General features: G+C 40.8%; 1 protein-coding gene across 2 annotated transcripts in view; it reads left to right on the forward strand.

The window, feature by feature from the left end:
* DCDC1 (doublecortin domain containing 1) overlaps positions 1 to 27,185 on the forward strand; it is a 556,169-nt gene that overhangs the window by 404,728 nt on the left and 124,256 nt on the right. The gene's annotated exons all lie outside the window — the stretch shown is intronic.

Raw genomic sequence — 27,185 nt, forward strand, 5'->3', positions numbered from 1 at the left:
CTATATATTTATATTTATATATATTTGCACATGATGGTGTGGCAATATAAGTTATACTATTGCAATTACAACATTAGGGTGGAGGTGGTTTTAGTCAATGATTAAACCCATGCATGTTGATAGAGTCACCAGGGGAGTGATATGAATATCCGTGCAAAAAGATATGAGGCTCCACCTTGTTGTTAACTGCAAGTATTCTTAGTGATTTTCTCCTTAAGTTATACATTTTTTAGTATTTTCATAACTAGGCATCGTATGTAAAGTCATCCTCATTGTGTGACCTATTAGTTCATAGGAAAGAAGAGAGATGTGGAGGGGCATTTTTGATATGATGTTCAAATCTGATTTTGGAAGTTTTACAAAAAATGTCCAAAAATCCAGCACCAAACAATCTCATGTTTGAACCAGAAAAACATCTATCTTTTTGGTTCAAAAATCTCCCTATTTTAGACATTTTTGTGCTCAGTACATCTTTATGTAAAGGCCATTTTCAAACAAAAAACATCCAAGGGAAAAACACACAGAAACAATTCATTGGGATGTCTTACCAGACTGGCCACACAGACAGTCCAGCAGAGGAGTGGGGCAGCCTGGGGGCACTGTAGTGATCTTCACATAAAAGGTCCCAGGTATACATCATATCATAACCCCCTTATATTGTATGGTGAGCCCTTTAGGAATAGGAAAAATTGTATTGTACCCAACTGTACACCACTACAATAGCCCTTATGCCTGCAGGTGTCACCTATATGTGGGTTCAGTAGGCATTTTCGGTTTTTGGGGCACTCACATTTTCCACCACAAGTGAACCAGTTAAAGTGGGATATGGGCCTGGGTCCCCTTCTCTACAGTCCTGTGCACCGACCACTAGGCTACTCCAGAGACCTGCCTGCTGCTAAGAGAACTGGCCATTATATCTACAGCTATCATAGAGCCTAGTATGTACTGTCACTTTGCCTCTTAGGGGCATGGAAGGGGATCAGTGACCACTTGGGGATTAAGGGGGAGGTCATATCTTTATTCCTCCAGTGGTCATCTGGTCAGTTTGAGCACCTTTTTGGCACTTAGTCATTATTGAAATGTGTCTAGACCAAAAATGTCCTATTTTTTACCCTGGATGTTTTTACACTATTCCATTGTCGCAGAAAAGCGTCCAGTTCGTAAACCTGCCCAAAACATGCCTCCAACACGCCCCCTTTGAGATTTAGATTAACTGTGGAGAAAACGTCTTTAAAATGAGTTTCAAAAATAGTGATTTGGACATTTTTTTTAAACGTCCTTCTGCCACTTTGTGCCATTTTTTATAGACATTTTTCTGTTTTGAAAAATGAGCCCCTAAAGATCCTTAATTGAAATTGCATATGTAAAAATAGGATCCCAACAGAGTGTGGTATGAAAAGTGCAGATGTAATTCCAGCATTCTTCTATTTCAACTCTACTGTGCATTTCTAACTGGAGCCTCTAATGAAGGCAAGCTAGGACTATTTCTACCCAATTTCCATCCTTTGTGCAGCAAAATCTGCAGCATCTTCTCCTTACACTACTAAGAAGAATTACATAGCTAATGTTCCATTTGCCTGACCTCGATAAGCATTTAAGGCCCATTAATCCAGGCAAGAATGGCCAGAATGTATTTCTACTTGAACTGCTAGCTCTGATGTTTCAAAGTGCCAATTCCAACATAAAACTTCAGCCATACCATGCTGCCAGCACCGTCTATTAAATAATTGGGGCTCGGAAACCTTTTCTCTTAATGGAAAGTCAGTTGGGGTCCTGACCTAAATCAGAGGTGGAAAATCTTGAAGATGGGCACCTACTACCCTATACTAATGTGTGTTGCATTTTTGACATAAGTTAAACTCAGTGGCTGGCCTCCTGAATTTTAATCATAAGGATAATAATGATAATTACACATATTAAGTATTCTTCAGAGATCTCAGAAGCAGCACATCTGTGAAACTGACTCTTAAATTAAAAAGACAGAACTGATTTAAAAACCTTTACTTTGAGTTTCTATACATATGACAAACCAGATTTGTCAAATATCTGCTGGTAATTGGTAGGGATGGGCTATCATTTATTTATTTATTAGGATTTATTTAATGCCTTTTTAAAGGAATTCACTTAAGGTGGTGCACAGCAAGAATAAGTCAAACATAAGCAATAGACAATTACAGCAGGAAAAATATTCAAACAACAATACAAAGTATGGCGTGGAGGGGCATAATCGAACGTGAACGCCTATCTCCATGGGCGTCTATGTCCGAAAACGGGTACGTGAAGAGGCGGGACAAACCATATTTTCGAAAAAATGGACGTTTTTCAGCTGGGCGTTTGTTTTTTTTAGCGATAATGGAAACTAAAAACGCCCAGCTCAAAAACGTCCTAATCCGAGCCATTTGGTCGTGGGAGGGGCCACGATTCATAATACACTTGCCCCCCTGACATGCCAGGACACCAACTGGGCACCCTAGAGGTCAGTGCGGTGGACTTCAGACAATGCTACCACATGCATAGCTCCCTTACCACGGGTTCTGAGCACCCAACCCCCCTCCCTCAAAACCCACTACCCACAAATGTACAACACTACCATAGCTCTTAGGGGTGAAGGGGGCACCTACATGTGGGTACAGTGGGTTTTGGAGACCTCCCATTTACCAGCGCAAGTGTTACAAGTAGGGGGGATGGGCCTGGGTCCACCTGGCTGAAGTGCACTGCGGTACCCACCAAAAGTGCTCCAGGGACCTGCATACATGCAGGCCTCTAGGACGTGTTGCTGCTATATAACATTGGCACACCAGTTGACACCTGAAGACTAATCTCTCCGAAAACGTCCTTTATTGGAATAAACATGCTTACTCACAGTTAACTGCAGATCAGAGGTTGTGCCCCACTGGCAACGAGTCTCCCTGGTACTGAGATGAGCAGTAGGTCCGAGCTGGCAGAATGGTGTACAATGCCCTCTTTCAGCCACATTCAAGGTAAGAACTAAGTTCTGTAACGTGGCTAACACATGAAAGGGATCTAAAACTGGCTTACAAAAATGGCCATTACCTCATGGAGTACCGGAAACAAAGCAGGGCACACTCTGACCCCGTCAGCAGGGGGAAAAGCATCATGGGAGTAGAGCCTACCAACTACCAACATCATGAGCATTTGCCACAAGCTAGTGGAATCAAGGAGCCCAATACCCTACACCCACCAAAATGCATTGCTGATGTGACTCTGCAGTGCGCATAACAGAAAAGGTGTCACACTCACCCAAGAGCCACATCAGAACCAGGGAAAGACTGTCAGAGGATAGAACACATTCTGCTGTCATGGAGGTGGGTACGGCATTTGAGGCTGGCATAGAGGCTGGAAAAAAGGTTTTTAAAGTGGGGTTTTTTTGGTGGGAGGGGGTTAGTGACCACTGGGGGAGTCTGGGGAGGTCATCTCCGATTCCCTCCAGTGGTCATCTGGTCAGTTGGGGCACTTTTTTGGGACGTTCGTGAAAAAAAAGGGTCCACAAAAAGTGACCCAAAATCGCGGTAAAAATGCCTTTTTTTTTCGATTATCAGCTAAAGACGCCCATCTCTCCTTGACTGATAACCAAGCCCCAGTTCCGCCTTCACCACACCTCCAACACGCCCCCCGTCAACTTTACCCATTTCCACGACGGATTGCAGTTGGAAACGCCCAAAATCGGCTTTTGATTATACCGATTTGGGCACCCACGGGAGAAAGATGCCCATCTCCCGATTTGGGTCGCAATATAGGTGTTTTTCTCTTTCGATTATAAGCAGGATAGTATACTACTTACTATGTCAACACAATACTTAATAGAACATTTTAATAGGCAGCATAGGGTGTAAGCAAAGATGGAACATATAGATAGATAAGATAGAATAACAGGAGTAAGAAAATAAGAGACTAGTTTAAAGAATGTTGCTTGAATGTTCTTTTTTTTTTTTTGACATTTATTACATTTTTATTAACTTATATAACTCAAACAGATATGAATAACTGGAAATTTGTAATGTTACATTCAGATACCGTATTTTTCGGACTATAAGACGCACTTTTTTCCCCAAAAATTTGGGAGGAAAATGGGGGGTGCGTCTTATAGTCCGAAGGTAGAGATTTGGCTGGCCTGCTGGCTGGCTGGCTGGCCACCCGCCCGCCCTCCCTCCGAGTTCGGGATCGCCCTCCCCTCGGCCCTGTCACCACTTCTCCCTACTCACGCGATCTTCCCTGGTGGTCTAGTGACGTCGGGGCAGGAAAGTGCCCCCTTTTTCCTGCCCAGCGCGCTGCTCTCCATCCTCCTGTATGCAGCCTGACGGTCTCGGCGAGATTCAAAATGGCCGCCGAGACTTCAATTCTCGGCGGCCATTTTGAATCTCGCCGAGACCGTCAGGCAGCAATGCATACAGGAGGATGGAGAGCAGCACGCTGGGCAGGAAAGAGGGGGCTCTTTCCTGCCCCGACGTCACTAGACCACCAGGGAAGATCGCATGAGTAGGGAGAAGTGGTGACAGGGCCGGGGGGAGGGCCAGCCAGCCGGCCAGCCAAATCTCTACCTTCGGAGGTAACCCTGAGGGCGATCCCGAACTTGGAGGGAGGGATTCGGACAAGACGCACCGGAGCACCTAGGTTTTAGAGGAGGGAAAAAGCAAAATTTTTTTTTCCTATTTCCCTCCTCTAAAACCTAGGTGCGTCTTATGGTCCGGTGCGTCTTATAGTCCGAAAAATACGGTAATTCCCTTTACATATGGTGAAATAATCTAAATTTCATCAACCACAACATAGGAAAACAGCCCTACCAGATCCAAGAAAGGAAAATAAATAAAATCATATAATTATACAATACAATTATATAATATATGTAGTTAGACTAATCTACACGGGAATTGCCACCACCCTATTTCATTCCTCCAAGCTACCTTATGCAGTGCCCTTTCTGTTAATCACACATTCACATTTACATTTACTTCTTCTTTAGAAACCAAAAATTCCTCAAGCTGTCTCGGGTCAAAGAATTGAAAATTTTTTGATTGATATAATAGTCGACATATACATGGAAATTTAAGGACAAAATTAACCCCTAAAGCTAAAGTCCATTGACGCATTGCCAAAAACGCCTTGCGCTTCTTCTGCGTCTCCCTAGATAGATCTGGGTAAATTCTTATCTTAGCACCAAAGAGCAGCGAGTCCAAATGTCTGAAGAATAGTCTCATAATGGCATCTCTATCCATCTCCAGGGCAAAAGTCACTACAGCAGTACTTCTTTGAGTAATAATTTCTATTGACGATTCCAAAAAGGATGTTAAGTTCATACCATCTCCCATTTGAGGTAAATCTATTCCATTTCCAGATTTTAGATTCTGAAGATAATATACACGAACTATAGGAGGCAGTGATTCACTCGACATCCCCAGGACCTCAACCATATATCTTTTAACCATATCCACAGGTGATACCAACGGAGATCTTGGAAAATTAGGTAGTCTCAAATTAAGTTTCCTTGATTGGTTTTCTAGATATTCTATCCTACGTACGGTAAAGTTCTTTTCCTTAATTGAGACTTGACTTAAATTTTCCAATTTACAAAGCTTTTCCCCAATCTGTTTAACTTCAGAGTACTGTTGGGTGTTTATTCGTTCCTGGGTCAGGATTGCCTCAGACAAAACTTTAATTTCCAATGTATATTTTGAAATCAGAGTTTGCAAAGAAGAATGCAAGTTGAATGTTAGATCCCAGAGTGACTCCATTGTAAAGTCAGGAGGGGGGGGGGGGGGGGGGGGTTTTGAAGATCTGGTTCAAATTGTTAGCTATCATAGTAGAAAAATTAGAAAATTGTTGTCCTACCAGATCTCTCTCCACCTCTATAACAGGCATAGTCAGGTTCCCCCCTGCTCAGTCGGCTCCTCTTCTTCTGAGAGCCGAATGGCAGGCTCTGATACCATGCCACCTCCTCCTCCTGGCTGTGGGGGAGCCGCACGTTCGATGGGGCTCAGAGAAACCCTGTCTACACTGCCGGCTGACTCGACCAGGTCAGCACCGATAGCAGGGGAAGAGGTCAAAACAGGTCTGGTCGTCACTCCAAAATCGTTCCAGTGTTGACTGCTGTGAAGGGTGACTCCCAGCAGGGGTTGAGGGAAGCCCCCTTACTTTTCCTCTCCCCCATTTCTCAATGGGGTTCGGGCATCCTCCACAGCTTGAATTCCGGAGCGAATCTAAGGGCGTCCGGTGTAGCAATTCACAACGACGCCATCTTGGATCCCTCTGCGTGAACATTCTTAGCTAGGATAGGAGTGGATAAACATGTCCTTCTATAGTATGTGCAGCTGGTGTCATTTACTGCTTCCATTAAAGGCCTGGTTGAAGAGCCAAGCTTTCATCTGCTTCCTGAAGTAGAGATAGTCTTGTGTTAAGCGATGCCTTTCCAAAACGTTTGAAAGAAATGTCATTTGCTGATGATAATGTACAGTATAGGGAAGACTGCGCACTCTCTGCATATATCCTCATACTGCCCAGAGTTGCGTGCACAAGTTTTGGCACACTCTCAATTTGCATGCCTAATTTAATTGAGTAACAAGCCAATTAGCAATGATAATTAGGCACTATCAATTATTGGCATTAATTGGCAACAATTTGGATTTTCATACACATTTTGCTATTTGCTATTCTATAAAGATGTGCATGCAATCTTTTTGCATGTAGCTGAAAAGAGGGCAAGGCCACAGGAGGGACATTCACTAAAGATGTGAGTAGTACTATAGAATTTGGGGGATCTACTCCTAATTGACGCATGAGGACGTACACCAGGTTTCAGTGTAAATCCTGCATGGATCCCGGCACTATGCACCAGATCCGCGCATAAACTGATAGACAGTTCAGCACTAACAATCAACTCCTGCAGTTAACAAGCACTCAGTTGGCAGTAGGAGTTATGTGTGGATCTGCCCTACTCCCTATTCTATAACATGCATGCTTACATTTCATAGCATACAACTTAAAAGGGGGCATGGCCATGGAAGGAGCAGGGGCATTCCCAGAATTCAGGTACGATGTTATAGAATACCTTCATTTGCAAATCTAACTGCCATCAGGTGAGCGCAAACATTTACACCAGCCTCTTGCAGGCAGAAGACTTCGTGCCTAGAGTTAGGCACAAGAAACGCGCTATGCTAACATTCTGTGCATAGCGTCCTCCACACTTTTACAGCTAGATTACGAATTCTAACAGTGCCTAACTTTGGGTACTGTTTATTGAATCTGCCCTAACTGCACTTAAACGACATTAGTTTCAAAATGAGAAAAAAACCATGAAAATTTCTGGCTGCTCATCCTTAGTGTCTGTTTCCTAAGTGAAGAGATGCAGAAGCTACAGGTAGAAGGGCTCCTCTTAATAGAGCGTTCCGTTTGTCTGTCAGCAATGCCAGCCTGTTGCACTGACTTTAAAGTGTATGTTGCAGCTGGTTTGGGAATAGAAACAAATCGAGGTTAGTGATATGTGCATGGATATCAAAAGGTCGTTATAGCTTACATACATTCAGTTGTATATTGACTGAAAAAAACTATTTTCTCCAATGTGTGGTAGAGGAAGTGGGACTGATATTCAGCAGGTGTGGTCATCGCGTGAAGTTAAGCGCCAGTCCCAGCTCTTTGCTTAATACATGTATTCAGCAGCACTAACCTGTTTTCTGTAGAATTTCTGAAATGTCCAGATACGGGACTTGTTTGTTCACCACTTTCCACTCAGTATTGGCCTAAGTATTTTTATAAACCATTACAACAGTGTTTTATGTGCTTGATAAGTGCTTATAAAATTGTCCAGGATATACAGGAATAAAAGTAGAGGTTTAGAAAAGATAGCATCTACTTTTCCATTATAAACATAGTAACATAGTAGATGACGGCAAAAAAAGACCTGCACGGTCCATCCAGTCTGCCCAACAAGATAAACTCATATGTGCTAGTTTTTTGTGTATACCTTACCTTGATTTGTACCTGTCTTTTTCAGGGCACAGACCGTATAAGTCCGCCCAGTACTATCCCCGCCTCCCAACCACCAGCCCCGCCTCCCACCACCGGCTCTGGCACAGACCATATAAGTCTACCCAGCACTATCCCCGCCTCCCAACCACCAGCCCTGGCACAGACCGTATAAGTCTGCCCAGCACTAGCCTCGCCTCCCAACCGTCTCTGCCACCCATTCAAGGCTAAGCTCCTGAGGATCCCATCCTTAGGAGCTTAGCCTTGAATCGGTGGCAGAGACGGTGCCAGAGGCATTTCTGGTGAGTATCAATTTTAGAAGCATGCTCATGTGAGCATTAGATTGTAAGCTCTTTGAGCAGGGATTGTCCTTCTGTGTTAAAATTGTACAGCGCTGCGCAAACCTGGCAGCTCTCTAGAAATGTTAAGTAGTAGTAGTAGTAGGATTTGGACACTCTTCCTTCACATACACCGTTTTAAAACTGCTGCTCCCTCCGGACTGCAGGCTGCTGCGGATACATATGCACTCCTGCACACCAGGCTCTTCTGTAAAATACCAGAGGAATTGTGGACATCCCAACCCAGACATAAACATTGTATGTGAAACTGGGCATCACAAGTTCCTAGAGCTGCTGTTATGCATGTATATGCTGGGCCAGATTTATTCATGCAGTACTAGAGCAATGCAAATTTCTATTCTATTCATCCAAGTTCCTTATAATTAGGGCTTTGATAAACATTGATAAAACAAACCTCAAGGCAAAAAAATTAAAATTGGTGTTTACTGGATAAACTCCCTCTCCCTCTCTGCGCATATCCAGCAGATAGCCAAGACCTGTCGCTTCTTTCTCTTTAACATCAGGAAAATTCGCCCTTTCCTCTCTGAGTACACCACCCGTACTCTCATCCACGCTCTCATTACCTCTCGCCTTGACTACTGCAACCTACTCCTTACTGGCCTCCCACTTAGCCATCTATCCCCCTTCAATCTGTTCAGAACTCTGCTGCACGTCTTATATTCCGCCTGAACCGATATACTCATATCACCCCTCTTCTCAGGTCACTTCACTGGCTTCCAATCAGATACCGCATACAGTTCAAGCTTCTCCTTCTTACCTACAAATGCACTCAGTCTGCAGCCCCTCACTACCTCTCTACCCTCATTTCCCCTTACGTTCCCGCCCGTAACCTCCGCTCACAGGACAAATCCCTCCTCTCAGTACCCTTCTCCACCACCGCCAACTCCAGGCTCCGCTCATTCTGCCTCGCCTCACCCTATGCTTGGAATAAACTTCCTGAGCCCTTACGCCAAGCCCCCTCCCTACCCATCTTCAAATCCTTGCTCAAAGCCCACCTCTTCAATGTTGCTTTCGGCACCTAACCTTTATACCTTTCAGGAAATCTAGACTGCCCCTATTTGACTGACTGTACATTTGTCCTTTAGATTGTAAGCTCCTGTGAGCAGGGACTGGCCTATGTTAAATTGTACAGCGCTGCGTAACCCTAGTTGCGCTTTAGAAATGTCAAGTAGTAGTAGTAGTAAACCTTGAAAAAAATGCAACTTTCCCTTTTACTCTGTCACCCCTCCCCCTCCATTCCATTTTTGGGTGCTTTACAATTTTCAGTTTTTGCCAAATTGATATACCGCTATTAGGTATCACCAACATAGTTGTTTGCATAAAATCAAATAGACAGATCTAAGAAAGAGAGCAAAATCATGGATACAAAGAAGAGAATGGATAATTACAAACGATTCATAGCAAAAATTAGAAGTAGGGCTGAAACGTTTAATTCCAGAGTAGAACCAAATCGCCACTTATTGCTCTAGTTCACAGTCCATCATCAAAATCTGTTTTTGAATATGGGATAACGTAATTCTGTTTGTATGTATTGGGGAAGATGATTCCAAAGTGTGAGGCCTATAACATTGAAGACAGTCCCAAATGGACTGTTGATGAATGTGTCGAAAAGATGGTGTACAGTGAGTAGGTTCTGTGGACGGAGTGTATAGTATGAGATATCTGAACGAGACTCTGGATTTTATATAGTAAGATGACAGAAACATCCTCCAGAAAAGGTACTCACAAGTAGCAGCTGTGATGATAAACACTGATTTTTGTGTTCTCAACCCCTAATTAGCTGAAAATAAACACCTACATTTCCAATTTATAAAAACCTAAGAATAGAAGCCCTAATTATAATATTACTCCGACAGAGGGCAATTTTCAGATTGCTTAATATTTGCCAAGTCCACTAGTGATTTTTTCTGCAGACTTTGAAAACTATATACCTGCATCACCTTTTTCGTAGTTAGTTTCACTAATAAAATAACAGGCTTTCTTTTGAAAATTCAAAAGTGTGTGTGTGTGTATTTCAACTCTGCCCCCAAGAACTTCTCCCTGTTGCAAGTCAACTTAAATCCACTATGGCAGACAGGTTTCTAAAAATGCATCTCCACAACTAAAGCATGATATTCAAATGATTTATGCTCCTAACTATAAGACTTAGGGACTCATTTTCAAAGCACTTAGACGTACAAATTGAAAATATGCCTCTTTGCCTCATAAATTGATCTCTTTGAAAAATTTCCTAGGTCTCAAAATTTCCCAAAACTCTTAAATTTAGGAGCATAAAAAGTGGGTGGGAATAGGGGCGGATTTAGGGCGGGGAAAAGGAGTTACGAGCTTAGCACTGATTTTCAGTATTAGGATCATACATTTTCAGCCAAATTTAGGAGCATAACTTTTATATTCCTAAATTAAGATGCATTTTCAGCTGAAAAGTTATGCTCCTAAATTTGGCTGAAAATAGGGCACAAATTTAGGAGATGAATTTAGGAGTATAAATGTAGGAGTTCAGCATTTTCTGAATATTGGGCCCTGTGTGTACCTTTCCAAGATATTGATATACAGAGCTGAACTCACAATGCTGGTCTTTAAGTAGCGCTCTGTGAAACAGGCAAAATGTTTAGGAATATGTTCCATGTTATTTTATAGAATTTAGGTGTAATTTACAGATCAGTCTTGTTTATTAAGTTCCATTTGCCACTTAGTCTTGGAAGGTTATAGCTGGCACTAATTTTCCATGTTGGAACTGACAGATTAAGTATACACACAATTTGGGTGTTTAAGAAACTGGGAATAATTCATTAGAATTAAGTGGGTGAGCCAAGAAGCTGTGTTGTAGCTATTTCTTTAATTCCTCCAAAGGGCAAACAAGCTTGTAAAAACTTGCTAAATGCTGTGTATTGAAATGTCACCTTCAGTGTACCTTTGAAATAATGATCTTTAAAGAAGCCAGTAGGAAACAGAACTCATGTGCTTTCATGCACACAGACTTTATCAGAAAGTAGGACTATGGTATGATGTCTGTCACTGAATTTTCTCTGCCTTTACTCTCTACTGGGTGATGAGATGTGCTGTCTTGTCACATAACATTTGAGTTCACTCACTACCTGTTTGTTGACTACAGCACCAAGTGGCTGTGGTGGCAGATAAAGCCTTGAGGCTACACAGCATCTGTCTTGTTCTATAATTAGCTGCACAAGCAGTCTTGTACTGTGAAAGAGGAAGTGCAGAGACTGAAAATCTTAGTAATTTTCGTTTTTCCCTGCGATGACTCTGTTTTTACAAAAATCACAAGAATATCTAATGTACTAGTCCAGGGATTCTCAACCCAGTCCTCAGGATACACCAAATCAGTCATGTGTTCAGGATATCCACAACGATTATGCAAGAGATAGGTCTATCTGCAGACAGTGGGAGCAGTGCATGCAAATGTATCTCATGCATATTCATTGTGGATATCCTGAAAACGTGACTAGATGGGTGATGGTGGATTGTCGTCTTCTCTGAAGGATTTGGTCACTGGCAGGACATTCTCTTTGAATCATGTACTTTAAATCACTAGAGCTGTGTATTCATTTCTGATGATATAGGAAATGTGAAGTCTCCTTTGTTTTTCCAGATTATTTTTAAAGCGATATTTCAAGTTCTAATGCAAACCACTGTGAGAGAATTACCCAATGGTGAAAGTTCAAATGCAGTAAATTAAACTAAAAGTGCACACTTTCTCAATAGTGCTCACTATTCGTCATTCAGAAATAGTGTATGTTAGTGAAAGAGTTGCACAATACTGATAATACTTAGACCCAAAAGGAACAAATACAGTGGTTCCCAAACCTGGTCCTGGAGGAACCCAAGCCAGTCAGATTTCCAGGATATCCACAATGAATATTCTTGAGAGAGATTTGCATGCACAGCCTCCAATGCATGTAAATCTCTCTAATGAATATTCATTTTAGATATCCTGAAAACCTGACTGTCTGGGGTGCCTCCAGTACCAGGTTTGGAAACCATTGGACGAATAGAAAAACTCAGAAACAACATGGAAAATGAAAACAAAATAAATAAAATGAAAATGTTTTGCCTGCACACCCATATAAACCACCAATGTTGCTAAAATATCTGATTTTCTGTTTCCCTCTATAGCTGGTAAATGTTTAGGTTCCCTTTTTTCTTTTAAATTTTGCATTTAGAAATTTTGCAGTTAATAAACAAAAAGAATACTGCCCACAAACCAAAATCAGTGTATTAAGGGAAATAAAACAAAAAAAAAGAGATGTGGAGGGGCATAATCGAATGGAAACGCCTATCTCCATGGGCATTTATCTCCGAGAACGGGTCCGTGAAGGGGCAGGCCGAACCGTATTTTCGAAAAAATGGACGTTTTTGAGCTGGGCGTTTGTTTTTTTTTTAGCGATAATGGAAACTAAAAACGCCCAGCTCAAAAACGTTCTAATCCGAGCCATTTGGTCGTGGGAGGGGCCACGATTCGTAGTACACTCGCCCCCCTGATATGCCAGGACACCAACTGGGCACCCTACGTCAGTGCGGTGGACTTCAGAAAAAGCTCCCACATGCATAGCTCCCTTACCAAGGGTGTTGAACACCCAACTCCCTCCCCCAAAACCCACAAATGTACAACACTACCATAGCTCTTAGGGGTGAAGGGAGCACCTACATGTGGGTACAGTGGGTTTTGGAGGCCTCCCATTTACCAGCACAAGTGTTACAGGTGGGGGGGGATGGGCCTGGGGCCACCTGGCTGAAGTGCACTGCGGTACCCACTAAAAGTGCTCCAGGGACCTGCATACATGCAGGCCTCTAGGACTGGTTGCTGCTATATAACCTTGGCACACCAGTTGACACCTGAAGACTAATCTCTACGAAAACGTCCTTTATTGGAATAACCGCCTTTACTCACAGTTAACTGCAGATCAGAGGTTGTGCCGCACTGGCAACAAGTCTCCCTGGTACTGAGATGAGCAGTAGGTCCGAGCTGGCAGAATGGTGTACAATGCCCTCTTTCAGCCACATTCAAGGTAAGAACTAAGTTCTGTAACGTGGCTAACACGTGAAAGGGATCTAAAACTGGCTTACAAAAATGGCCACTACCGCATGGACTACAGCAGGAAACACAACAGGGCACACTCTGACCTAGTAGGCAGGGGGAAAAGCACCATGGGAGAAGAGCCTACCAACTACCAACATTGTGAGACTGTAACACAAGCTAATGAAATCACGGAGCCCAATACCCTACACCCACCACAATGCAATGCTGATGTGACCCTGTGCTGCACCCGAGAGCCACATCTGACCCAAAATAAGCTGGATAGTCACTACAAAGAGGGGGTAAGGGAATAACAAACAAGATGAAAAGTACATGCTCTAAGCATTGAAGAAAGGTGCATTGCGCTGACTGTGTGTGAGTGAGGGAGTCAGTAGGTGGGGAGATTAGGACAACGTGCATGTTCTGTGCATTGTGCAAAGGCACATTTTGCTGAGAGGATGTGTTTGAGTGAGCGAGTCAGTGAGTAGATGGGAAGATTATGAGTGGTGGGAAGTTGAGATAGCAAGTGAATGAATGGGGGAGTGTGATAGTATAAGTGAGGGTTGGGCGCAATGTCCAAAAATATAGCCGTACAGTGGCTGAAGCCTGTTGACTTCGTAGAGGTGTTAAATGGAAAACAAAGTCTCTTGAAAGTCTATTCCAGTCTTCTGCCAGACCCCACAGTCATAATGTGCACTAGCTTTACTAATATTAAACCTAGGCCTGGCTCCAGCCATGCCACAAAATGATCAGGACTTGCACAAGATTCTCAATTAAATCTTTTCCTACTTTAGCCAGTCTTCTGCTACTTTTACACATAGGTTGTGAAGGCATAGGCTGGAGGGCTGCTCCTGTCCTTCCTGGGCCTCTTGACTTGAATCTACTCTGGAGATTTATCTCACCTTGACTGAACCGTTTTTGCCACGTGCTGAGGTCCTTTTTACCACAGCAGGTAAAAAGGCTGAAAAAAGACATGGCCATGTAGTAAGAGTGCTCTTATCACGTAGTCATGCGAGGGGAAGCACTTACCGCCACCCACTGAGGTGAAAATTGCTGGGTGGTCATGCTAAAAAGTCTGTAACTTTGCCATGTTTAAAGATAATCTCATTCCACTTGCCACAAAAACATAGAGAGTAATAAGAAATAAAGCTGTAAAATTTTACATTGAAATTCCAAGTGGTTCCTGAGAAAACAGCAAAAACCTCTATGGGGTTACTTTTTTTTCCCCTCTTCAGACTGACACATGGGTGAATCCTTGCTAACAAGTGTTACCACTTGAGCAAAATGATCCTAAAATGTTACTTTAAAAATGCATTAGCTTAATCACATTTTTTTTATGCTGATACAATCAAAGGAGCAAGTGGAATCCAAGTAAACCCAGTTTAACCGCTCAGCAGTTTTCCTGGACAAAAGTGGAAAAAAATGTCCTATAAATTTAGCCCAACACCTAGCTGTGTACTTCCACTGAACCTCAGTTCCCAAGTCCCACAACTTTTTCCTACCTGCCAAAAAGCCTTTCCTGTGGAGCAGAAGGGACATCCAACCACAGTACTTTGGAAAGAAGAGTCTAGTTTGGAGAATGAACTCTTTTCTATCCAGTTCCAGTTGGACTCCAGTGCAAAAGTAGCCTTAAACTACAGTCTTTCAGTTGTTGAATTTTTGTATTCTTCCAGAAGTTTCATTACTTTCCTATTAACTAGGTCAGATAAGGTCAAGCCTCCTCCAAAGTCATCTTTTAAGGGAAAAAATAAGCATTTATCAAGGGTATCAAATACATAAGAATTGCCATACTGGGACAAGCCAAAATTCTATCAAGTCCAGCATCCTGTTTCCCAGTAGTGGCCAATCCATGTCAAAAGTATGTGGTGATCCCAAAAGAGTAAACTTTTGTGTTGCTTATCCCAAGAATAAGCAATGGGTTGTCTCAAATACAGTATACTTTAATAATGGTTTATGGACTGTTAGGAACTTGTCCAAACCTTTTTTAAACCCTGCTATGCTAACTACATTTACCACATTGTCTGGCAATGAATGTCAGAACTTAATTATACATTGAGTGAAGAAATATTTTCTCTGATTGTTTCAAGATTGGATTGGATTTATTCATTTTATATACCACAAAAATTTTTTGTGTCTACGTGGCTTATAATAAATATACCACTTAGTGACTTCAGTGCATGTCCCCTAGTTATTGTACTTTTTAAAAGAATAAACAAGCAATTCACTTGTACCCGTTCCACTCCATTCAGTATTTTGTAGACCTCTATCATATCTCCCCTTAGCCCCCCCCCCCCCTCAGCCTTAGCCTCAGCCTTTTCTCATAGGAGAGTTGATCCCTTTGTCATTTTTGTCACCCTTCTCTGTACCTTTTCTAAGTTCCTATATATTTTTTGAGATGTGGTGACCAGAATTGCAGACAATATTCAGGGGTGGTCTCACCATGGAACAATAAAACTGCATTAAAATGTTCTTTTTTTTCATTCTTCATTCCTTTCCTAATGATTCCTAAATTATATTTTCTTTCTTGGCTGCTGCTGTACGTTGAGTAGAGGATTTTAATGTACCATCAACGATGACACCCAGATCCTTTTCCTGCATGGCGACTCTTAAAATGGAACCTTGTATCACACAGTTATAGTTTGGGCTGCTGTTCCCTATATGCATCATTTTGTACTTGCTCACATTAAATTTCATTTGCCATTTGGATGCCCAGTTACCCAGTCTTGTGAGATCCTCTCACAATTTCTCATCGTCCTCTTGTGATTTAACAAGCTTGAATAATTTTGTCTCATTAGCAAAGTTGTTACCTCTCTCATTATTCCTGTGTTCAGATGATTTATAAATATGTTAAAAAGCAGCAGTCCCAGCACGGATCCCAAAATTCTCCATTGAGAATATTGATCATTTAATGCGCATCTTTATTTTTATCTTTTAACCAGCTCCTAAACCACAATAGAACACTGCCTCCTATCCATAACTTTCTAATTTCCCTGAGAATCGTTCATAAGGTACTTTGCACAGATTCTTCCCAATTTACTAAGCTACTCTCACCAGTCTGGATCCACGTTCAAGCAGCAACCATAAACCTCCAATACTTCTTGTGTCTTCAGGAAGCAACAGAAATTAGAAAGAGAGAGTAGAATCCCAATTATTGTATCAGTTCTAACTGCTGAATTAATTCTTAATAGTATGTTATTATTATTTTAATAAGTTTTAAGTAGTGCTTAACTGTAAGAATATATTTAGTTTATGAGAATTTGGTCTATTCGTTAACAAATAATCATAAAATAAGTCTTGTATTTCATGCTTCTTTTTAGACATTTTAATCAGATTCAGATTACAATGAACTTACTGTCCTGTGCATTAGAACGTCTATCAACTACCCCAGGGAAAATGTTTATGATCTTCAAACAATTAGGAACATGCCCCTTTGGTAGAAGGTGCTGGAAATATGTAAATTTTGGAGATATTACTAAAGCCATCCTTTTATAAAAATTAATTAAAGAGAGCTTAGGCAAATTTGAGGTTCTTTTGGTTTGAATGTTTAGAAAAGGAGATTTGATTTAACAAAGAAATGGTTATATGTCTTCATTTATCATTTTTACTATGCTTGTCATCAAGACAAAAGAGAAAAGTCAGTGTTCCCTGCTATGGGACTGCAGTGCAGAGCAGCAATGCATTGATAATGAAATAGCTTATGTTAAAAGTCAGAAAATCAATCTTAAGAAATAGATTATTTAAAAGTTAATGACAAAAATACCAGATTTCCAGAGGGGTAGCCATGTTAGTCTGTAGCAGCAGTTGGTGGCACCTTATAGACTAAGCAGTTTATTGAAGCCTGAACTTATAAAGAAAAATGTCCCCTTCATGGATGCATGAAGAGCGCTATGTACACCAAACTTGGCATGTTCATTTACTTGGGATATATTGTGATTGCATTTGCTCATTCTTTTTATCTGTAATGTTGCTACAATTTCTGCCAGTTCACCCCTAGTGTTTTCTAAAGACACACAAGTACCTATGGATTGTTGTAAAATTGGCTAAAAATAGCATCTGTTTGCCCTCCAAATATAGAGTCTCTTAATGTGAACCTGCGCTAATGTCTAATGTGCATTTAAACCAGCCAGTGCGGAAAGAGCCCCATGCAATCTGCTTCATAGGGGGAACAGAAGTGGGGGAGATGTCAAGCAAAGTATGTGACTTTTGGGGGTGGGGGTGGGGAGTGCTGACACAACAGTCCTCTATTTATTTTGGAGTGGACCTGCACTACATTGTGTGCTGTGGCAGATAGCCTGAGTGCTCCCTTGCTAGTATCTGCCACTATACGTAACATGGTACTCTGTGCTTATCTTATCTTACCTTTTTGCACCTAACACACATCAAATGCAAAAAAAGGACCCGAAAGTGACCTATTATAAAATTTTTCTCTATAAGAACTGGTTCCAGACATATTTAGGGTAGCACATTTCCAAGATTGGCATATTAGCCTTCATTTTGGCAAGTACAACTAAAGATGTATATTTGTTCATGCACATTTAGGGGGTCTTTTATAAAGCCACGGTAGCGTTTTTAGCTTGCAGTAGAAATCAGCTGGCGGTGAACGCCGAGATGCCCATTATATTCCTATGGGCATCTTGTACCTCTACGGCTGAGCCTTTTTCTCTGCTGCACTGAAGGCACTTCTAAGATCCCCAGGGTTTAGTGACTGTTCAACTCAATCAACTGGACTTTGCAGCAGAAGGAGGTGAGGTACAGCAGTTTATTGACCCTGATGTCATCCTGGTTCCAATAGAAACTGGAACCAACTGCAGTGTGGACTGGTGATATGGCAGGATGCTTCAGGAAGACTGGGAGGCTGCCTAGAGTTGCAGATGGTGGAGTTGTTGAGGCGGGAGATGGAGTCTGGATCAGGCTGTTGAGCCTTGTAGCAGAGTTCTTCAAGTTTATCTTCTGCCCTGGGTAAGATTTCCTTGCCCTTCACAATATTTTGAAAGCCTCTTGGTTTTGTGTTCACGCAACCTCTATAGGTTGAATCTAAACAAATAAGTCTGGAGCTTATTTGGGACACTATTATTTTTATGTCTGTAAACCTCTTTGACTGTTTTTTCTTTTTTCCATGAGAAAACCAAACCATGGAAGAAATCACAATGCAACTGACAGTTTGTGGCTACAGATCCACCATCTTGAATTCTTGAAAAAGCAAATTCCATTGTTTGCTGAAGTCTAGTTTCCCAGATCACCCATGGAACCCCTTGTTAAAATTGTTATTTTAAGGGCATATTTTTCACTGTGTGAAAATTTGTAAGATTTTCAAACTGGAAATACATTCATACTTTCACTTACAAAATTACCCACACGTTTACAACTATTACAATTTTGACATTTCTCATGTAATCGTGTTCAGTTAGATTTTACATGTATGCTGATGATATTTTATTAGTTTCCACTCGCAATTCGTCTGCTTCTGATCTTTCACCCCTTCAAACTTGTTTCGATGCTATTGATGAATGACTTTCCTCCAATAGACTTATTCTTAATCCATCCAAAACTGTGGCTCTTTGGGTCACTGGTTGCCATTCCTATCCTGAGTTAGGACCTACCAGCATACTCAGAGAGAAGGCTACAGTACCTGAGAGAAGTGTCAGGGAAGAGGATCAGCCAGAGCCTAACTGTTTCCCTGAGGTGGAAAACCGTGTGTGTTCAATTTATCCACCAGCAATTAATTGTACATGTAAGGAAGACTGCCAAGGTGGGCGATAACCTTGAAGTATGTTCAGGGACTACCTGATTGTGGTGTATACACAGACAGGGCCCAAGACTGTGTTAACAGCCACTATGTTTGGGCCTGGCTTGGAGTCAGCCCTATTAAGAGTATCTTCTGTGACTACTGTACATTGATAGAGATTCTGATTTAAAGGACTAGTCTGTTAAGTAACAGAGCTGATTACTGTCCCTTTGCACATAAATAAAGTGTTTTGACTTTTACCTGCAACCTGTGTGTGAGTGTGCCACATTTGTGTGAGGCCCTGCAGCCAGTCGCAAGCCACATTTCCCAAGTAATAAAACTGCATCAGTGATGAAGGCAAGGGAGCATAGCCATGCGTATAAACAGCTTTTGACACATGTAAGTCTTGTTTCAGTAAGTCTTTCTTCAATTCTGCATCTTTGGAGAAAAACCTTTAGGAATCAGCATCAGCGTATGCATTTTAATGTATCCTAAACCCAAATTTTATATAGCAGTTGATTCTTTTTTCTTTTTATTTATTTTCCAGAAAAATATATAGAAGGACAAATAGTAGAGCATTGTCTTTCAAGTATTATTTAGCAATTTGTTAAGTCCCATGTTTACAGCATTGTGCAAAAAAAGCCGAAACAGGCATGTTTTTTTTATTGCTCCCTGTTCTGCTAGGAGAGTTCATGGCCTGCTTTTAGCATTTTCCAACACAGCTGTAGAGAAGTGCAAAGCCTATTTTATAAATATGTGATGCTCAATTTATCTTTGATCATCCGCATGATTCAGGTGAGATAGGAGCATGGTCGGGCCCTTATTTGCATAAAAATTAATCACAGAAAAATGTAAATTGATAAAATTTTGCCTGGCTTTTCCCCCTATTCAAGAACCCATGGATGGCTCCCAGAAGCAATCATCTCAGCATGGGGCCACACTGGGTGCTGTACAAATGATCACATTTCTGTGGAATACTCACTCATTTAAATGTCAGCACTGACGGGGTAGTGCATCATGAAAAAAATAATGAAAAATAAATATACAGCAGCTGAAGACAATCAAATCTGCACTATCTTTAGAGATATGATCTAATGTGAAAAAATTACAGATTAATTATCCTTTTTTTCAGGCTGGTAATTGTTTTCCTACCGTACTTGAAAAATCTTGTAAATTATTTGGAATCAAACAAAAAAAACAGCTATGCTAAATACGTCATTACATCATTGCGTGTATTAGGAGACTACAATTCATTCTTAAAGCTCCTTCTGAGAGTAGATGTGAATAATATGGAACAAAAACCTTGCTGTTCATTTTTAAACAGTTCCTCATCATCTTCCTGATTATTTTTGCACACACAATGAAACAAAATTCTCTTCACTTATGACTCTCTTTTTTAATGTCATCCTTTCTAACACAGTCACCTATGTTATACCTTGGAAGCAGGTTTAACACAGACTTCAGTGTGTTTTCCCTGCTAATATGTCAATCAGGGTAAGTATCAATTCCTATTTTAGATCTGTGCATCTGTATAATGAGATAGATAGATAGATAGATAGATAGATAGATAGATAGATAGATAGATAGATAGGTAGGTAGAGTTCCCACCCATTGAGATATATAGATATAAAGACAAATATTTATATATGGATATAAGACACAGGATTTTATGTATCTGATTACTTATGATAACTGCTATTTATTATCTTCCTGTTGTGTAATTAATTTTGCATCTTGTTTCAGGTTTTTTTTGACCTGTTAAAATTAAATGTTTCATTTTTCAGTAAAGAGCTAAATGTTAACCTCTTGTTTTACATTTATGCTGGTCTCATAAGAGGACCTGTTATCTTCATTGTATTGCAGAATGGTAAGGGGTCAATATCCAAAGCAATATAACCAGCAAGAAACGGCTCCAGACCAGTTAAGTTGCTTGTTCGAGGCTATCCTCTGACATACCACTGAATATCACCACTGATATGGAGTCCGCACGTACGTGGTTAAATGCCAATGTGCTAGGTGGCCAAATCGGACCACAGAAAAGCCAGTCCTAATTTATGCAGTGTAGCTTATGCAGTTATGTGCTGAATATTGCCAGCCCTATAAACCCAGATATTCAATGCCAGTGCCCGGATACGACCCGAGTTGAATATACGGGAATAACACCACTGGTGGCTAAAACATTGCTCACCACCACCACCTGAATATCGACTCCTAAATGTATAATTTAGGAAATGAAGATAAATAGAGAAAACTCTAACTTTCAAGGCCTCCAGTACAGCAAAAGACAGACAGATCGTGGGCTCACAGCTCAGGCAGAATATACCTGAGAGGAGAGCAAATGTGCACCTTCTAAGCTGAAGACAATCATTTTCCCTCCATACTCAGATCTCAACTTGTCCTAATTTCCAGTCTTTTTAAAGACTTAAGGTTTTGGAGGTGTAGGTGACCGCTGGAAAAAGATTCTTGTCTGGTCCTGGAAACTCTAGGATTAAAAGAGGCAGTTCTATGATTGGCACCTGCATTTATTATTATTATTATTATTAACATTTGTATAGCGCTACAAGACGCACGCCGCACTGGACACCTGACTCAGAGAGACAGTCCCTGCTCGATAGAGCTTATAATCAGGAACCCTGAAGATGCTTGGTGAGAGCCTATTTCTATAATGGCATCTGGGCACATAGATTCTGCAATAGCCTATGAGCGTAACCTGGTACTGGTGCACCTTACATTCAGTAGACCTCGCGGAACTGCAGTCATGTAAATGCACCAAGGATGTGTGTAAGTTGAACTCCTGCCCATTGCCTGCCTATGTGCACAACCCTGTTGCATTTACACACTATCCCCTGGATTCTATGTATTTCACCTAGATTTGCAATTTGGGTGCGCTCCCCATATGTGCACAAATTAATTGGCTAACGAGCCAATTTACATCAGTAATTGGGTGTTAGCCAATTATTGATGTTAATTGGCACCCATTATAATTTGTGCATAACAAGGCATAACTCAAAATGGGGCGTGACCATGAATGAATCAAGGATGTTTCAAAAAGTTGTGCGCGTTGTTACAGAATATTGCCTTAGTGTGCCTTACTTGGGTGTCAGCATTTATATCAAGTTTCAGCAGGCGTACGTCTGGCATCCAAAGTGAGGCACTAAGGCAATCAGTGTAGGCCTTTTATAGAACTAAGTTTAGCATCGATGTTTTCTGGTACCATCTATAGAATCCCCCATGCCACTTGTGTGCACTGTTACAGAATAGCGCTTAAGTGCCCAACTAGCACTCTCACGGGTAAGTGAACACTTGTGTTCGTCAGTGCTAGTATTTTGTACATCTCTGTGCACAAGGGACACGTAAATGCAAGCGCCTCTTATAGAATTGCCCTTAATGTATTATTTTGTAAACAACAAAAGATGGACTGGAAGTTGCTGTATTTTTGCGGCCTTCTATTCACAGATACTTGTGTCTGCTGCTATTCAGAAATACCCAGCAAAGGGTATTCTGTTTTATACCACTTATTGATCATTTCTCGGATATGCTGAAAAACATTGCACATAAGGGGATTACAGGAAGGTTTATAGCAGGGGTTCTTAGCCCAGTCCTTGGGACACACCAAGCCAGTCAGGTTTTCAGAATATCAACAATGAATATAGCAGGCGGTGGCTCTATTGTATGCAAATCTCTCCTGCATATTCATTGTAGATATCCTGAAAGTCTGACTGGGTTGAGAACCGCTGATTTAGAGGCAGTATCACAATGGCTAGGATCCCATTGTTTAGTACTGAATGTGCAGAAAATGAGAGTCTGTTGGCTCACAGAGGCACCAGTTTAGTTTGGTTTACCAATGGCACTGGTTGAATATTTTAAATACCTAGGGGTACTCATTGATTCAAAGTTGACTTTTGAAAATCAGGTCAATAAAGTTGTTAGAGACGATTTTGTAATATCAAGAAGATATCTTTTTAATGAAGCAGCATTGCATACATTGTGGTGCCTTAGTCTTTGCACGGTTAGATTATGCTAATGTCATCTATGCAGGTTTACCTGGATATAGATTTAAAAGATTACAAACTCTTTAAAATGCAGCAATAAGATTATTGGGTAGTAAATATAAGTATGATCATATTACTTCATTGTTTATGCAATATCATTGGCTGCTTATTAAAATTAGAATTTATTTTAAGGTATTAATGCTAGCACATAAAGCTTATTGTAAGTTGCAACCACCATACTTAAGTTAACAATTCCTTATATCCCAGTTGGGATGCTTAGATCTTTACAGGATTTCAGAATGGTGATTTCGTTTAGGGCTAAAATGAAACAGGATTGGACAAGAGAGAGAGCTTTCTCTTGCCTTCCACCGGGTTTATGGAACGAAATCCTGAAAAATATTCAGGCAGAAGCGATGTTAGGGAAATTTAAGCCCATGCTTAAAGGTTTTTATTACTGTCAGGCTTTTAATATTGTTAATGATTCAGAAATAAGGATTTACTGAATATACTGCAATTGGGAAGATTTTGTGAAAGTGAGTTTGGTTCATCTTGGATGAAAGTGATTTGGTAATTTGGAGTTCCATTCTATCATATAATAATTGTATTTTTATTTGTAAACCGCCTTGATCGATGGTATATAAAAATGTTTAATAAACCATAAAGGATACAACATGTCCCTGCATCTTGACCTTACATTCATAGATCCACTGTAAAAGAGACAGGAGATTGTAGAAACTAAAAATACATGCAGAATAATACACAGAACTCTCTTCTATCTTGGATCTCTGCTTATCTTACAGAACAATGTTTCTGAAAATAGACCTTTAGTAATCACTTATCCTTGTGAAATCCTGTAAGCTACTGTGTAGGTTTCTTTTTCAGCTTTATGGGTTAGATAGGTCTAACTTGTTTTTGTCTAGATTATTGTATGGAAATTAAACATGTCCTGTATTGCAGTAGTAGGTGAGGGTACTTTCACTTTAATTACTGTATTGTATTGTTTAAATTGGATATTTGCTTTGTCTGTGCTGTTTATATTAATTTATTTGCTTTGTGACCCCAGTAATTCAAGTTTAATAAATAAATAAATAAATAGTTGTAGCACTGCAGTAAAGTAGTATATTTCAGCCAGCCAGCATTGCATGAAACACTGTCTCCATCTAGTGGTGATTAAAATTAACTCTCTATCTGTATCCCTTTGATCTGAAATACATCCTGATAATTAACAGAAGCATCCTAGTGATCAGATGTGCTACTTATTTACTGCTGTAGACACAATTGGTAAAACCCTGTTATACGTCAGATATCTTACAAGTTATAGAATGCAATGAAAATAATTGATGTTGATGGCATTCTATATATTATGAATATTTATTTACTTATTTACTTTACTTAATACTTTTTGGGAAGTATAAACTCCCCCTAATGTCACAGGTCAAGAAAATTGAGATACTCTCAGAGGGGCTGCATATAACTCGAGACTACCTCTACTTCAGGAAGCAGGTGAAAGCCTGGCTCTTCTCCCAAGCCTTTAATACATAGGTTGACTGACAATCAGGGGCATTTTCGAAAGAGAAGGGCGCCCATCTTCCGACACAAATCGGGAGATGGGCGTCCTTCTCTCAGGGTTGCCCAAATCGACATAATCGAAAGCCGATTTTGGGCGCCCTCATCTGCAGTCTGTCACGGGGACGAGCAAAGTTCACGGGGGTGTATCGAAGGCGGGACTGGGGCGTGCTTAACTATTGAAGATAGAATTCCCCAAAATCAGAATCCAGAGATGGACATACTGAATATTTCAGAATTGCTTGAAGACTCTTTATCAGAAGTTAAGGAACGTCAAACTTTACATATCTGTTTTGTCTTTGGACAGGACTTAAATTCCTTAATGAAATTATATTTCAAAAACTCTCTAAAAACCTTTTGTGGCCAAAAGATTTGGGTATTCCCAGGTGTCTCAAAGACTACTAAAGAACGACGTAAAGAATTTTTGGCTTTCAGAGAGGAGGTTAGGGCTTTGGGAGCCTCATTTCTACTGGCCTACCCTTGTAAATGTTGTGTGAAATATCAGGGTAATAAATATGTGTTCTTTGACCCAATTCATTTACGGACATTTGTAGAAGCTAAAAAGATCACCAAATAGACTGTATATTAATGACGGTGAAAATTAATATTGTCTGTTAAGGCCAGGCCATTTACCACTTTTTCTTCTTTATGTTTCCTCAAGATCTCCTAGTACAAAACTCTTGTCCCCCACTTTTTTCTCTGATTGTGGTCTAAGAAGGCATATAAAAGCTTTATTGTTTCTTCTTTTTGTTTAATTATATAAGCAATGTATTACCTGCCATTTTTCTATTTTATAAGTGTAACTTGTAAAAGAAAAAGTTTAATAAAAATAAATTTAAAAAAAAAAAGAGATGAGCGTCCTCAGCTAATAATGGAAAAAAGAAGGGCGTCCCTGACGAGCATTTGGTCGACATGGTCCATTTTTCTTTCACGACCAAGCCTCAAAAAGGTGCCCGAACTGACCAGATGACCACTGGAGGGAATTGGGGATGACCTCCCTTTACTCCCCCAGTGGTCACCAACCCCCTCCCACCCTAAAATAATTTTTTTTAATTTTTTTGCCAGCCTCAAATGTCATACCCAGCTCCATCACAGCAGTATGCAGGTCCCTGGAGCAGTTTTAGTGGGTGCAGAGCACTTCAGGCAGGCGGACCCAGGCCCACCCCCCCCCCCCCCACCTGTTACACTTGTGCTGGTAAATGTGAGCCCTTCAAAATCCAGCCAAAACCCACTGTACCCACATCTAGGTGCCCCCCTTCACCCCTTAGGGCTATGGTAGTGGTGTACAGTTGTGGGGAGTGGGTTTTGGGGGGGGGGTTGGGGGGCTCAGCACCGAAGGTAAGGCAGCTGTGCACCTGGGAGCAATTTGTGAAGTTCACTTCAGTGCCCCCTAGGGTGCCCGGTTGGTGTCCTGGCATGTCAGGGGGACCAGTGCACTACGAATGCTGGCTCCTCCCACGACCAAATGGCTTGGATTTGGTTGTTTTTGAGATGGGCGTCCTCGGATTCCATTATCGGTGAAAACTGGGGACGACCATCTCTAAGGTCAACCTAAATGTTGAGATTTGGGCGTCCCCGACCATATTATCGAAACAAAAGATGGCGCCCATCTTGTTTTGATAATAGCAGTTTCCTCGCCCTGCGGGGATGCCCTCAGGATTACTTGGGTGCCCCGTTCGATTATGCCCCTCCACATATACCTGTTCTGCATCTGGACTAGCTTGCTACACACACTGTAACTTAGGTAGGTTCCTTATCTCTTGATTAACTGCACAAAGAACATGCCTTTAGTTTAGCCAGCCATCTATTTATCCCAACTGATTCTGTACCATCTATATATCTGCACTTGGGCCCTTGGCTACATGGTAAGCTGGGTTGTAGAAATGCGGGTTGTAGAAATGCATTAACATCATATATATGTTATTTGAATATTCTAATGTGTGCTTATTAGATGTTTCATTAGTATTATGCTAACATTGTATTACATCTGTTATTTGAATTCTGTTAAATGTGTATATTTTTGATACTGTTTCACAATAGTTCTATTATTAGGTTTCAATTTGATGTTTAGAAGTTTATCTCATTAGTTGTATTTATGTTTATATTTGGTCATTTTACTTTTGTTATGCTGTTAACAAAATTGTACATTTTAAATGTTAAACTGTACCTGCTGCATACTGCCTTGGGTGAATCTCTTCATAAAAGTGGTTACTAAATCCCAATAATAGCACGCAGTTAATAGCACGCAGTTAATAGCATGCAGTTAATAGCATGTAGGTGCTGAATTCAATGAACTTGTGCACACAGTTAATAGCACGTAGGTGCCAAATTCAATAAACTTGTGCACGCAGTTGTATGCTTAGGGTCAGATTCTGTAAATGGCGTCTAAAAAATAGTCGCATCTAATAGTGCTTAGCACTATTCTATAAACCCTGCCTAAATTTAGATGCAGTTTATAGAATAGCACATTGGGCTGGGGAATTCGCCTAAATTTAGACACTTTTTATGGAATAGCACACTTAAAAGTGGCCTGC

This window comes from Microcaecilia unicolor, chromosome 4 (assembly GCF_901765095.1).
Source record: "Microcaecilia unicolor chromosome 4, aMicUni1.1, whole genome shotgun sequence".
NCBI lineage: Eukaryota > Metazoa > Chordata > Amphibia > Gymnophiona > Siphonopidae > Microcaecilia > Microcaecilia unicolor.